Below are 14,553 nucleotides of genomic sequence, written 5' to 3'. Positions count from 1 at the left end.
CCAAAAATCAAGTTGTTCCAAACAAAGGTAAGATTTCTCGGATATGATATTGATCAAGAAATCATCAAGCGAATCCAACGGTCTCTGGAATTTGTTGATAAATTCCCAGATGTCATACAAGACAAAACGCAGCTACAACAATTTCTGGGTTGTGTAAATTACATTGGAGACTTTATTAAAGATCTCCGTACAATCTGTCTGCCACTCTATGATAGATTGAAGAAAAATCCAAAGCCATGGACTGTAGAACATACACGCGCAGTCCAATCCATCAAATCTCTGGTGAAAAGCACCCCATGCTTATCTCTAGTGGATGATCAGGCACGTCTCATAGTAGACACCGACGCGGCAGAAATTTGTTACGGCGGTGTACTCAAACAGGAAGTTAACGGAAAAATCATGATTATGCGTTACCATTGAGGCATTTGGAATAGTGCCCAGAAAAACTATTCCACGGTAAAGAAAGAAGTATTAGAAATAGTACTTTGCGTTCAAAAATTCCGAGGAGATCTTATCAACAAAGATTTCACCATCCAGACAGATTCAAAAGTAAGTAAATTCATCTTTGAAAAAGATGTAAAGAATCTGGTCTCAAAGCAAATCTTTGCAAGAGAACACCATACTGTCTTGCTTCGACTTTCAAATCGTGCCTATAAAAGGAAGTGAGAATTCTCTTGCTGATTACCTCTCAAGAGAACACCTCTTGAAGACTCTTAAATCAGCCCTGACCTCTCTTCCTTCTGATGGAACCTCCTCCCAGCTGAAGGCGGCTGAACACTCAGCGGCCCCGCCGCAGAACAACCAGCAACCCCCATCGCCGAGAAATGAAAGCATCATTTCTCCTCAAGCCGTAACATCCTCTTCAAGAGCTGCTACCTCAAAGGGCAAAAGGCCCATCTCTCAATCATCTGTACCATCTCCGATGAGTGCAGAAAACTACGCCGTGCATATTCAGTTCAAGACTGTATCCAGACGTCAACAAGGTTCTTCACAAAAAACCTTGTCGATTCAATCAGGCCCTTTTAGCCTTCCAATTCCCTCAAGTACGTTGTTACGCCCTTTCGGCACTACAACGAAAAATAGGCGTCCTGCTACAGCAACCACCTCTTCAAAACCTACTGTTCCGAGGAATCCTTCCTCGTTCTCTCAAATCGTCAGACCAAAGGTTTTTCAACCAAGGCCTCCAATCAATGGTTATTTCACCAAAACTACCATGGTGGACTCAACCATCGAACCAGAATTCAACGGACCCTCGGTCCAAGAAGTATGCAAGCAAATATTTCATCATGGCTTTAACTTCTTGCCAGAGGATCTTCAAAAAACCCGCAGCTTTTATGAGTTTATTCTGGTTGATTCTAATTCAGCAGAAATAACTCATGTTCCAGATAAAAATGGTCCTTCTAGGACCATTTATTCAAAACTCAGAATCTTCCGAATTCTTACCCATTCCTCCTGGAAATAGGGTATGTTTGTAGGGAAGAAACTTACAAGGCCCTTCCAATCACAAACCTACAACTATCGCGACTACATAAAGGCGTGGTATGTTGTTTTCTGTCTTCAAGGCTACAATCACTCTTGGTTTGTGACTTTTTGTAAGCAAGCTTACAAATCTCACTTTCCAAATTGGTTTCAAAGTTGGTGGACATATTTTGGACTCTCCGAAGAAATTTTCCCGGTTGAAGTTCAACGATCGTATCATCTCTTCCAACAAAGTATCTACTCGTCTCTTCTCTCTAAGACATTTAGATTTGCTTTGTATTTCCAAATTCCATGGATCTTTTTCTGGAATTTCTAGATAGGACCCAATGGCAATTTCAAAACGTTGAGCAAAGCTTTATGCATCAAGTAGTGGGAGAAATTTGATTACTCCTACCTAAAAGCTGAAAAGATGAAAAACTGGTTCAAGACCAATGTTCATCTTCAAGACATGACGAGGCAAGAAGACGAGAGTTTCCTTCTAGCCAAAAACGCCGTCATGAGCTCACTAGCTGGAGCCGGATCTCAAGCCGTCTTCAACTCAGTTCTCAATACAGTCGCGGTTCAAATCTCTTATGCAGACCACATTCAGATGGATGTTGATTCCTCCGCCTCTGTCAATAATGATGTTGAAGACGACGAAGACGACTTTGATCCCTTCGAAGGCTACGACATCAATGATCCATACCTAGATTCACAGCCCTGCTGATTCTGAAGCTAGATATCTCAAGTGTTTAATTTAATTTTCTTATTGTAAATTAAATGTAAATTAATTTGTTTAAATTTTGTTTTAGTTTTTGGATAAGATAATTGTATTCCGATCTTATCATCACTATCCCAGTCTGTTTTTGTGAAGAAATTGCAGAAGAAATTAAGATGAAGTAGATGGCAAGCTTCTAATGTGGAGTAACCAACCACGAGGCAGCGCAGTTAGCGTATAGGATTGACTCAGTTGAGAGGATTCTATATCTCATAATGTAACTCTGGTCGAAGATCGAAGGTGTTCCTTGGGCAGTTTAGGCGAGAGGCCCTGAGTAAGACCCTGGATGGAACAACCTAATCTGACGTCGGAGAAGCCTATACGATGATATACAGAATCCGCAATCCTCTCTAAATCAGAAGAAGCCGGGTGACTTCATCAAAACTTCTGAAGCAAGTTTCCAGTCCAAAAACAGTCATATCACCTTTCACTTTTTGTCTTTACTTTAATTTGTCAGTTTGTAATAATTTTCCGCTTTACTTTATTTCTTTTCTTAATTTTTAATAGATAAGATGCCTTCTGTTGGCCACACTTATCTTTACTTTTATAAAGTAGATTCTGAAGAGATAAGATGTCAGTCAAGGACTTGTCTTGTCGGCTAATTTTTATCTCTTTTGTTGTATCCAATTATGTTGAGACAAGTGTTAAGACAATAGGAAGAAATCAATAATTGTAGCCAGTTACAATTATTGGTTCTATTCCATAAATAGCACTTGACCTCGACCAGAAATGGTATCTTATTAGAAAACCTTATTCTTTTCATTTATACCTATCTAAATAGCAATAATTCAAAAATATATGTTTAATTTTCAATAAGTGATTTTAAGACAAAAATATTCATTTTTTATCGACTAATTTATATTAAAATTAAAAAATATATATTTAATTTACTATTATCATATTAAAATTATAAAAAATAACTAACTTTCAAATGAGCTATATTGAAATTTTATTTAAAAGTAAAATGTATTTTTCATTGAATATTGAATTTAAATAATATTTAATAGTAAATTACCCATGTTAAATAAATTATTTGATTTTTTAATCATATGAAAAAAAATAAAAATGAAATATATATATATATATATATATATATATATATATATGTATTTTTTTTTTTGAGAAAATATTTTATTAAAGCTAAAGCGGGCCGACAAACTCCCAACCATTACAAACCTCCCTTCTAGATTTATTTAAGATCCAAATGGGAAAATTGGAAGACCAGACGCCGCTCACCCACAAACGCCTTTGATGCCAATTGATGAGCTATCTGGTTTCCGTCCCTCTTCACATGCATAAAGGAAATCTGAGAGAACCCAGAAGCTAGCTGGCGGATGTCTTCAATCCAAGTACCTGCTTCCAGCTAACACTATTGATTTCCAGAAATTAGCTTGATTGCTTGAGAGCAATCCGATTCCAGCTACACAAATTTGAAATTCCACTAGATAGCAAGATGCAGACCTTCCCGAATGGCTAATAGCTCCGCTGCCAGCGGTTCGAAGTGTGCATCAAAACATTTCGCCATCGCCGCAAGAACTTTCCCCTCACGATTACGGCCAATAACTCCGTGGGAGGTGGTGGGTTTACACGCTGCATCAACATTGAACTTCGCCCACTCACAGGGGGGAGGAATCCAGATTGAGAGCTTTGCTGTTGGAGATTTGTCTCAGCCATGTCCTTCACCTGCCGGCAACCATCGATTTCCTTCATGTACGCTTGAATCCAGTCGCTTCTGCTCTTGACATGAGGTACTTTATCTTGAGTCCTAAATGCGTTTTTGTCATTCCAAATTGCCCAACAACTGACACAGACCATATCAAATTCTTTAGTAGAAAGAACTTCTTAGAGCAAGAGAAGCCTGTCTTGCATAGAACGGTTCTGGTCCTTGTTGATTCTTACTTGAGGTTAGACTAAATCCCACATTGCTTTTGCATGTTTACGTTGAAATAAAGCATGGTCTGTAGATTCCGAATTTTTCCCACACGCTGCACGAGTTGGATTAGCACTGATACATTTCGAATTGAGAAGTTCCATCGAAGGCACACACTTTCTGAACACCCCCCAGATAAATAATTTAATTTTTGGGGGAATTCTGAGTTTCCACAAGGACTTTCACGATTCTCTGTTCCTTTGATTACTCGAAGAAGAAGGAATGTCTCTTAAGTTCATGTCCAATTTATAGCCACTTTGCATCGAATACACCCCTCTACGATCACAGTGCCACACTCAAACATCCTCAATTTCAGTCCAGCTTGAGGGAATTCTTCTAATAATCTCAACATCTTCTTCTTTTATAACAAACTGTCTCGACTTCTTAATATTCCATTGTTTAGAGGCCGTCATAAACTCCGAGTCTTTCAAATCCGCCCCATCAAAACAAGGAGAAATGAGTTTGAAGGTAATTTCTCTCGGCAACCACTTATCATTGACATGAGTTCCTCTGCCATTTCCAACTCGAATTCGGATCCCTTTCAGCAGCAATTCTCTCCCCCATTGAAAAGCTTTCCACAGATAGGAGATTGAAGAGTGAGGGCTATGAGTTAAAATATCTGAATCAGGAAAATAGCAGCCGTTCAGGAATCTAGAAACCAGGAGATGGGGCCCTTTGAGCATCCTCCAAACCTGTTTCGCCAAAAGAGCTTGATTGAAGATTTCGAGGTCCCTAAAATTCAGACCACCCCCCTCCTTAGGCTGGCACATCTTGTCCCAACTCATCCAGTGCAAGCGTTTTTTGTCGACCGTCGTTCCCTACCAGAATCTAGAGATCATCCGCTCCACATCTTTACAAAAACTCTTTGGAAGCCTGAAGCAACTCATCGCATACGTAGGAATTGCTTGAACTATGCTTTTTATTAGAATTTCTTTCCCACTGGCTGAGAAAAAATTGCCTTTTCACCCCTGGATAACCTTCCAGATTTGCTCCTTCACAACGCTAAAAGCTTCCCTTTTTCTGCAAGAGAAACTAGAGGGAATCCCCAAGTAATTTCCAAGATCTTTAACCACCTTGACACTAAGAATTTGCTGCAAATAAGACTTACATTCCCCCCGAACATTAGAGGACATACACATGGCCGATTTGTTGAAATTAACACTCTAACCTGAAGCCTCCTCATGGATCCCAAGGATTGACTTGAGCCAACCACATTCAATAGCATTTGCTCTACAAAAGATCATATTGTCATCAGCAAAAAATAGATGGTAGATGTTTGGGCAGTTACCATTTATGGTGACACCAGATATCCTCCCTTTATCATGTGAGCCCTTAAGAAGAAAAGAGAGTCCTTCCCCACAAATAAAAAACAGATAGGGGATAATGAATCCCGTTGTCTCAGACCCCTTGTTGGAATTGTGCGACCTTTGGCTTCTCCATTGATGAGGATAGAGAAGGAAACTGTTGATATACATTCCATAACCAGGGACACCCAACTTTCATCAAACCCAACTTTAACATTAGTTTCTCCAGATAAACTCATTCTACCCGATCATACGCCTTACTCATATCTAACTTTATTGCAGCACGACCTGTCCTTCCTTGTTTCATCCCTCGAACATAATGAAGGCACTCATGACCCACCATAATATTATCGATAGTTCTTCCTGGAATGAAAGTTGACTGGCTCTTTGATATAATATGTCCTGGTACAACTTTTAAAGATTTGCCAGAACCATGGTGATTATTCTGTACGAAACATTACACAAAATCATGGGTCCATAGTTTGCTACCTCTCTACGGCTCTAGACTTTAGGGATGAGAGCAATATTTGTATGATTCCAATCCTGGATGGAGCACTTCTGGTTCAAGATATCAAGGCAACTGTCGATGGTTCTATTCCCCACGATGCCCAGTACTTATGGTAGAAGAACGCCAAAAAGCCATCAGGCCCAGTGTTCGAGGGGAAATTGTTGAAGAAAAGTTCTTTAAAGGTAAGGAAAAACTAGTTTTCCTCTGTATTTTTCATCTTAGAACATTTTGATTTTGTTTCCCAAAAATCATGAACGATGGGTCGCTTCCGCTCCGGGATTCACATCCCTACAATTGGTATCAGAGATGCGTTGATGTTTTGATTTTTTGGGAGCAAAATCGGTGTTCTTGGTGGGTGTTTTCCTATTTTCGAAATATGGGTTTGCGGGTTGGAAATTTCCCAGTTTTTGGCATTTAGATAGCTTTTTCCTTCTTGATTTGATCATGTAAAGGCCCGGTGTTTTGGGCATTGAGTTTCTGTATTGATTTTGTAAGTCCGAGTAGCTCGAAAGTCATTCGTGGCGTCAGATTGGGCAAAAAGTTGCAGAAAACAGCGAAGAAGATGAAGCAAACTACGCAGACAGCGCCATGGCATTGTGGGGACAACACAGAGCGCCACGGCGCTGCACTGTAGCGTCGCGGTGCTGCTGATACGGTTTTTTGCTGCAGTAGTGCCGTGGCGCTGCCCATAGGCGCCGAGGCACTGTCCCGGGTATTTTTCGGCATGCTTCCGTGGCTCCGGTTCGTGGTTCGAGGGCAGTTGCAGTCGTTTTCTTATTTTTTTGCACTATTTTGTTTTCTTAGGGTGCCAAAAACCGGTCCAACTTTGTTTTTTTTAAATTATTTTATTCATTATGAATGTATATTTTAATTAAAAGCATATTGTATATTGTATGCCATATAGTTTTAAAATCCCACTATAGGTTACATGCATAATATGAATGTTTGATATATGATATGTATGTATTATCAAGCATCAATAGTTATAAATGTTATAATGTATGAATGCATGTCTTATTTTCAGGATTAATATAAGTGTTGTATTAATTAGATGGAAATAAAGTTGCATTGAGCATGACATTACTTTCATTAATATAATTGTTATATTGATGTATGCTTACCAGGCATGATTATAGTTTTAATTTCTTAAATTTTATAAGAGTTATAAAATGTGGTAGATCGAAATTAAAATCTATAATAAAGAATTGCATGCAAATACATGGTCTATGTTAATTAATTTTAAACGGGTTTAAAATTAATTAGACCTTAGGTTATAGGTTCTAATATGATTAGGGGATAGTCTTTTATTTTGTTTTAACTAGGTTTAAAATGAAATGATAAAAGACTAAATATAAAATATTGTCTATAAGGTCTTCTAAGGAAGGTTCTATCTAGGTTGAGGTACCTAAGCTGATCGTAAGGGAACATCTTTACCTGGGAATCGACCTGGGGGTTGAATTAGTCAATATTTTACATACATGAATTAATGTCGTTGGTTTATTAAAATGTTTAATGAACTAAAACATTTATGTACAACTACCAATATTATAGTTATATTAGGCCGACTAAAAATTCACTTAGTTAATTTCACTTAGTCGGGATTTATCTAAGTAATATACTCTAGTCTTAGAATATAAGTGGGAGCAAAATAGAATCTGTAATATCCAGCGTATATATTTGATATACAAAGTATAAATAACATACTTTTCTCTCTCTCACGTTCTCCTTTATATTCACACTGTGAGTTCCATACTCGGCCTCGTGTCGCCTTGATTGCAGCCTCCCTACGGGCTTTTTAATGAAAAACTCCTAATATCAGTTATTTCAATGTTTCTGGTTGCAGTTGTTTTATTTTGAAAAATAAAGAGACATGGAAAGTTTGAGTCAAAAACTGATTTTGGCATATTTTTAGGATATTCAGCATGTAATAAAGTATATAGAGTTTTTAATAAAAGAACCGTTGTAGTTGAAGAGTCAATAGATGTTTTTTATAAATCTCATATTACTACTAATCAAGTTTCAGCTAGTGATGAATTAGAAATGCCTTTTGAGAATTTGAACTTTAAAGATAATAACTCGGATGTAGTAAATGAGACTAAACAAGTACAGAGGAAACCCTTCCTAAGGATTGGAGTTTCTCAACTTACCATCCGAAGGAGTTAATTATAGGTGATATATCACAAGAGGTAAGAACTCAATCTTCTTTAAATACATTAAATAATGTTGCATTTGTATCTCAAATCAAACAAAAGTCTTTTAAAGAAGTTGAAGTTGATGAATTCAGGTTAATTGCTATGCAAGATGAGTTAAATCAGTTTGAATGAAATAACGTTTGGGAATTAGTCCTACGTCCTAATGATCATCCTGTTATTGATACTAAATGGGTCTTTAGAAATAAAATGGATGAGTCTGGTAATATTGTTAGAAATAAAGGTAGGCTATTGATACTTAATGGGTCTTTAGAAATAAAATGGATGAGTCTGGTAATATTGCTAGAAATAAAGGTAGGCTAGTTCCACAAGGATATAGTAATGAAGAAGGAATAGATCATGAGGAAAGTTTTGCTACTGTTGTTAGACTTGAATCAGTTAGAATGTTGCTTGCATTTGCATATCATAAAAACTTTACTTTATATCAAATAGATGTTAAAATTGCTTTCTTAAATGGTTTTATAATGGAAGAAGTAAATGTTGAACAATCTCCTGGTTTTGAAAGTGTTGAAAATCAAAATCATGTTATTAAATTAAAGAAAGCTCTTTGTGGTGTAAACAAGCTCCTAGAGCTTGGTATGACCGTTTGAGTAAATTTATGCTTGAACAAGGTTTTAAAATGAGACTTATTGACACTACACTTTTTATTAAAACCAAAGAAAATGATATTTTGTTAGTGCAAATTTATGTAGATGACATTATTTTTTGTGTCATTGACACTTCATTAGATGAAGAATTCTCTAATAGTGTGCACAGTGAGTTTGAGACGAGCATGATGGGAGAACTCACTACAACAAATCTTGGTTTTAATGTCGGACAAAAAAAAACACGGAGGAAATGATGACGGACAAGAAAAACACGGAGGAAATGATGTCGGACAAGAAAAACATGGAGGAAACCATGTCGGACAAGGTAAAAAACGCGCCAATTTTAATATATATATATTTTTTAAGTATCTATGTCGGGTCTAGCCCGCCATTGTAAGTTTAGTTTTAATGGCGGGCCAGGCACGACATGGATAATGTGTGATTTTAATTAACCCTAACTTCAAAATTTCACCCAAAATTTTACAATCGATAATTTTTTGCCTCCTACCTCCCTTTGCGAACCTAGCTTCAACTCCAAAACCATCTCTACCATCGTTGTGAACCCAGCTTCACTACGTGGGAAGGCCAACGAATAGGCATGAACGGCAGTGCGAGCGACGGTCCAGGAGTGATTTTGTGGCAGAGGTGAGCTTCAATTCGGCGGTAGGCGGCGGCGACGAGCGAATATATTATGTAGCGGCCACAACATCGAAGATTCCATTCTTCTTCTCTTCTCTTCCCTAGTATTAGCTCCTTTTCATCTCCTTCTAGTTTGGTAATTTCTCATTTTCTTATGGTTTGAGTTTATGTTATTTTATCTATAACTTTAGTTTTTTTTCTCTTTCTCTGTTGTGCCCTGTTGCACGAATGAAATAAAAAAATAAAAAAAATTGGAGTGGGTTTAGATGGGATGGGATGAGAAGGGAAGGGAAGGGAAGGGAAGGGGATAATATTGTTTGTTGGAGGGATTTTAAGATTCGGAAAATGGAAAATGAAGAGGAAAAAAACTAAAGAACCTTAGGGAAGGAGGAAAATAATGTTGTTTGTCCCTTGCCATTTCACTTTATCACCACTTGACAAACTAATCATCTGCCGCCTACGCCTTCACCCACTCTCTGTCTCATCTTGTAGATTTTAGATCGGTAGTCCTAGTCATCATTTGAATTGGTTAAGTGTTGTTGCTGCTGCTCGGTGAATTGAATTAAGATGCGTGGATTTAGAAGACATATAAGCAGTTGGTTTTGTCTTGTCTTGGGCATAGAATGATTTTGTCTTGTCTTGGGCATAGAATTTAACCAAAGTCGACAAAAAGGTGAAGCCAAATGGAATGGCAATTGGCATATTTTAAAATTCTAATTCCACACGCCATTCACCCTCTTTTAGTCTCTACTTTCTTGTCTTCTCAATTCTATTGTGCACTTTGCTACTCCCATCAATAATAATACTACTTTCAGATCTATATTCACTCACCCTTCAAACTGACCCAAATCAGCATGCAGATGAGCTTCCATCTGATCATTGAAAAAAATAAACAAATAAGATCAAAGACCCGAATCAGATCTTTTTTTTTTCTTTTCCTTTTTTACAGCATTTTCTACATACCTTTGAAAGTTAAAATAATAATAATAAAAACAATAATAACAAACACTTTTTCTTCTGTGGGTGAGTGTAGAGTACAAGCAGGTGGGGTCCATCTATATTTCTGTTATAACCTTCCATGTTTACTAGCTACCACTTTACACACCCCACCTTATCAACCATTTGTTTCTTAATCATTCTTGTTTTACTTCTTAAGAACCCGACAAAGTACACAAGCTTAACCATTGTTTTTTCTTTTTGTAGATTAAACTTTCATAAATTTAGTCATGGATAAGTCGTGGATGACAAAAAATAAAATGTCAACCGAGTATAGTTTAGGGGTTGAGATGTTTATTGAAAATGGATTACGACATTCAAAAAGATCAAATGTCATTTGTTGTCCATGTTTAAAGTGTGTGGAATGCAAAGTCTCAAAATGTGAATGTAGTAAGAGATCACTTATTTGTTTATGGTATCGATTAAAGCTATAAGACATGGATTTTGCATGGTGAATCACTATCGATTAAGAGAAACATTGAAAGTATGTCTGATAGTGTACAAGAAGAAGTTGAGGATGACGACTTTGATGACACAATAGGGATGTTTGAGGCTGCATATGATTACTTTGATGAAAATCCACAAAATTTCGAGGAGCTACTGAGTGATGCGAAGAAACCATTATATTCAAGTTGTATGAACTTTACCAAAATATCTGCATTGTTGAAGTTATATAATTTGAAGAAACCATTAGGTGAGTTTGTTTCACCATCCCTATATTTTAATGTTGCCAAAAGGAAGTCAAATTTGGGATTGCAACCTCAAGACCAAGCTGAATTGAAGACTCAGAGCTCACAACCAAAAAAATCCACAACTAAAGTCAGTAATGTCTCAAAGAAAAATGAGAAAGGGAAGGAAGTTGTCAATGCACCTACTAAAGTTTTTATCCCAAACGAACAACCAACAATGGTAACTAATTTGTTTTAGTTTTGTCACTTACTGTTTTTGGGCACGACACTTATGTTTTTTGTGCTTAATATTTAACATTTTGCTTTTAAATTTTCTAAGGGAAAATTGTCTCATATGGATATTGGATCGGTGGAGAACATTGTTGTAGTTGGCATAGTATTTGATAATGACGTTAAAAGTCAACAATTCATGGAGTGCCATTAGGTGTGGACAACGTCAGAGTGATGGTAGACATTGTCACGGGCGAAGATGCTACGATACCAATTCTTATGAAGGATGAGATAGAGACATTAAATCAAACCATTGGTAGCTTTGTGGCATGGCCTCGTCGACTAGTAATTTTAAATGAGGAGAAAAATGTATGTCTTGTTCTAACTTGAGTGAAGTTTTAACTTTTCGTTTGTTAAATGTTGTTTGTAATTTTGTTTGTCAAATGTTGCTTCTCCTCGAACATCCAAGCCAAGAACACAATCATCTGAACATATTGATGTCCACATGACTATTAAACTCCTAAATCAATATGACGTTCGTTCAATGAACAACAAGGATGTAATTGAATTCAATATCGATGATTACATATTTGGAATGGAGAAGATCATTGGTTTAATACGTGATGACATCATGCAATACTACGAAATGATTTAAATAGGCTATATGTGTATGCTCACGTGCATCGCGTAAGTATATTAAATCTATTTCATATCTTAATGTCGCTAACTATGAAGTTTAATGTTTTACAATTATATGTTTAGGTATCTTTGGAATGAATGTGAGGAGGAGACACATAAGAAGTTCTTGGTGGTTGACCCTGACAACATTGTACTACAAATTATGTCTTAAGAAGCTTGTTCTAGACATCTAGTCAATAGGTTAGACATGAGTAACTTGGAACAAGTAGTACTCATCCCAAATAACCGCGGGTAAGCTATCAATTTAACTTGATTTTAATTATTTACAGTTTCTTTAGTCCATCCATGAAGGTAATATTATCATGTTGGTTATTAATAGTTTTCACTTAAAGTTGTTTGTTATACATCTTCGAGACAATTGTGTTTATGTATTGGACTCTCTAGGAAGTAAGATTGAAGAAAATTATTAGGGAATCATAAACACGTAAGTGTCTTGAACTCTTATAGTTATAATTTTTATAATTATGTCATTCTAATGTTTCAAGTTATTTAGATCATTGAAAATGTGGCAAGCCAAACACTCTATTCAACATTGTCGTAGTACTACAATTTGGAAACTTGTGAAGGTAAATTTGCATTTGATTACATTTTAAATATGCTCAAATTTGCATTGAAATCTTTTGTTAACTCATAATTATGTTATTTTTCAAATTTTCTATATGTAGTGTCCTCATCAACTAGGTTTTATCGAGTGTGGGTACTATTTGCAAAATTATATACGAGAAATAGTGCGGAACCCTAATACTCCCATAACTGAACTTGTACGTATTATCGTATACCTTTATGTGTTTATATATGCTTTATCCTTATATTAATCAGTATTATCTTTCTTTTTTTTAGTTTAATACAAAAAATGCCTACAAACAAGAAGAAATCGACGAAGTTCGAATAGAATGGACATCATTTGTTGGACGATTTTTTAGTACCTATGGATTCATTACTTTTGTTTATTTGATGTAAGTATTTTGTTCGGGTTACTTTCTGTAGTAGTACTTAGTAGATTTGAAATACTTGGTCTTGTTTATAATATATAGAACTTTGGATTGTTATGCTGAATGTAGTTTTGTTGGAGGGATGGGCGGTCCCATTTGTTTATGTGTGGAAGGGTGTTAATATATAGAAGTGTTTGGTTGTTGCTGAATGTAGTATATTATTGCTTTCCAAGTTAATTTTGAGTTATTCTAAAGTAGAGAGGTCATGTTGAAATTTGTACTTGTTTGATCAACTCTTAAATAAGTGTTTTGAGTTTAAGGTTAGTTTTTGAGTTAAGTTTTAGAATAGATCGTGATGTTGAAATTAGTTTTAGTTGCATGTTATGTTTTCAGTTTCAATAATATTGAGATATTATTTTGTGTCAATAAGTTGGAAGGAGATATATTGGTTGGTCAGTTTTGAGTTCTATTTTAAACTGGGGAGGTCATGTTCAAATTTATACTTTTTTTATTGTTTGTCTTTTGAATCTAAAGGTTAGCTTTTGAGTTAAGTTTTTCGAATATGGTGTTGAAATAGTTAAGTTTTAGTTGCATATTAATTTTTGAGTTGCAATAATATTGAGATATTGTTTGCGTGATTAGGTGGGAAATAGATATATGGTTGGGGTTAGTATTGAGTTATATATTCTAAAGTGTTACATATTCTAAAGTGGAGAGGTCAGGATGAAATTTGTACTTTTTATTATTTGTGTGTTTTGAGTCTAAGGTGAAATATTATCATAAGTCTGAAGGAAATATATAGTTGGTTATTCACGTCTCGGCAATCAACTATTTTTTTAATTAAATTATTCATGAAATAATGACGGTCATTGTCTGTCATGAAATATAGTCATTCCATGATGCACGAGACGTAGATATAATGACGTACAAACAATGACGCTCAAATGATGACGTACAAATAATCACGCACAAACGATGACGTACAAACAATGTCGCACATATAATGATGGGCAAAAACCGCCATGTAAAATTAAACGAAACAAGGACACTCATAAAGATGTCGGTCACCGCCTGTCATTGTTATCCTTTCACGACGGGCATGTCCGTCATGGAAAAGAAGATTTACATGGCGGGCAATGCCCGACATTAAAACTGTCCGTCATTGAAAGGAAACAAGGACACTTGTATAGATGTCGGTCACTGACCGACATGGATACTCGTTAATGACGGGCAATGTCCGTCATGAAAAGCCGAATTTGTTGTAGTGACTCAAGTTCTTCCTTGGGCTTCAAATCAAACAACTTAGTGAGGGAATATTCATCAATCAAGAAAAATATACAAGGGATCCTGCTGAAGAGGTTCAAGTTTGATAAGGCCAAAATAGCAAACACTCCGATGAGCACTACCACAAAGCTTGATAAAGATGAAAAAGGTAAAAATGTGGATATAAAAGCTGATAGAGGTATGATTGGATCCTTGCTTTACTTAACTACGAGTAGACCGGATATTATGTTCAGTGTATGCATGTGTGCTACATTTCAATCATGTCCTAAAGAATCACACTTTCATGCTATTAAAAGAATTTTTAAATACTTGCAGAACTGTTGACTTGG

General features: G+C 36.2%; 1 long non-coding RNA gene across 3 annotated transcripts; it reads left to right on the top strand.

Moving 5' to 3' along the window:
- The first annotated feature begins 3,393 nt into the window (after window positions 1-3,393).
- On the top strand, window positions 3,394-13,109 carry LOC148210390 (uncharacterized). 3 transcript variants are annotated; one of them, XR_015792354.1, is made up of 5 exons: window positions 3,395-9,100; window positions 12,072-12,239; window positions 12,502-12,574; window positions 12,674-12,769; window positions 12,849-13,092. It is a non-coding gene; the product is annotated as an uncharacterized LOC148210390 (long non-coding RNA). The 3 variants fall into 3 exon arrangements; XR_015792353.1 differs by having other exon boundaries at window positions 3,394-9,100; window positions 12,072-12,574; window positions 12,849-13,095; XR_015792355.1 differs by lacking the exon at window positions 12,674-12,769 and having other exon boundaries at window positions 3,394-9,100; window positions 12,072-12,574; window positions 12,849-13,109.
- Window positions 13,110-14,553: the final 1,444 nt, after the last annotated feature.

This window comes from Momordica charantia (genome assembly GCF_013281855.1).
Source record: "Momordica charantia cultivar OHB3-1 chromosome 7 unlocalized genomic scaffold, Mcharantia_2.0 BLBB01000007.1, whole genome shotgun sequence".
Classification (NCBI taxonomy): domain Eukaryota; kingdom Viridiplantae; phylum Streptophyta; class Magnoliopsida; order Cucurbitales; family Cucurbitaceae; genus Momordica; species Momordica charantia.
Note: the sequence above shows the minus strand (reverse complement) of the source record. Positions and strands in the feature narration are given on the sequence as shown.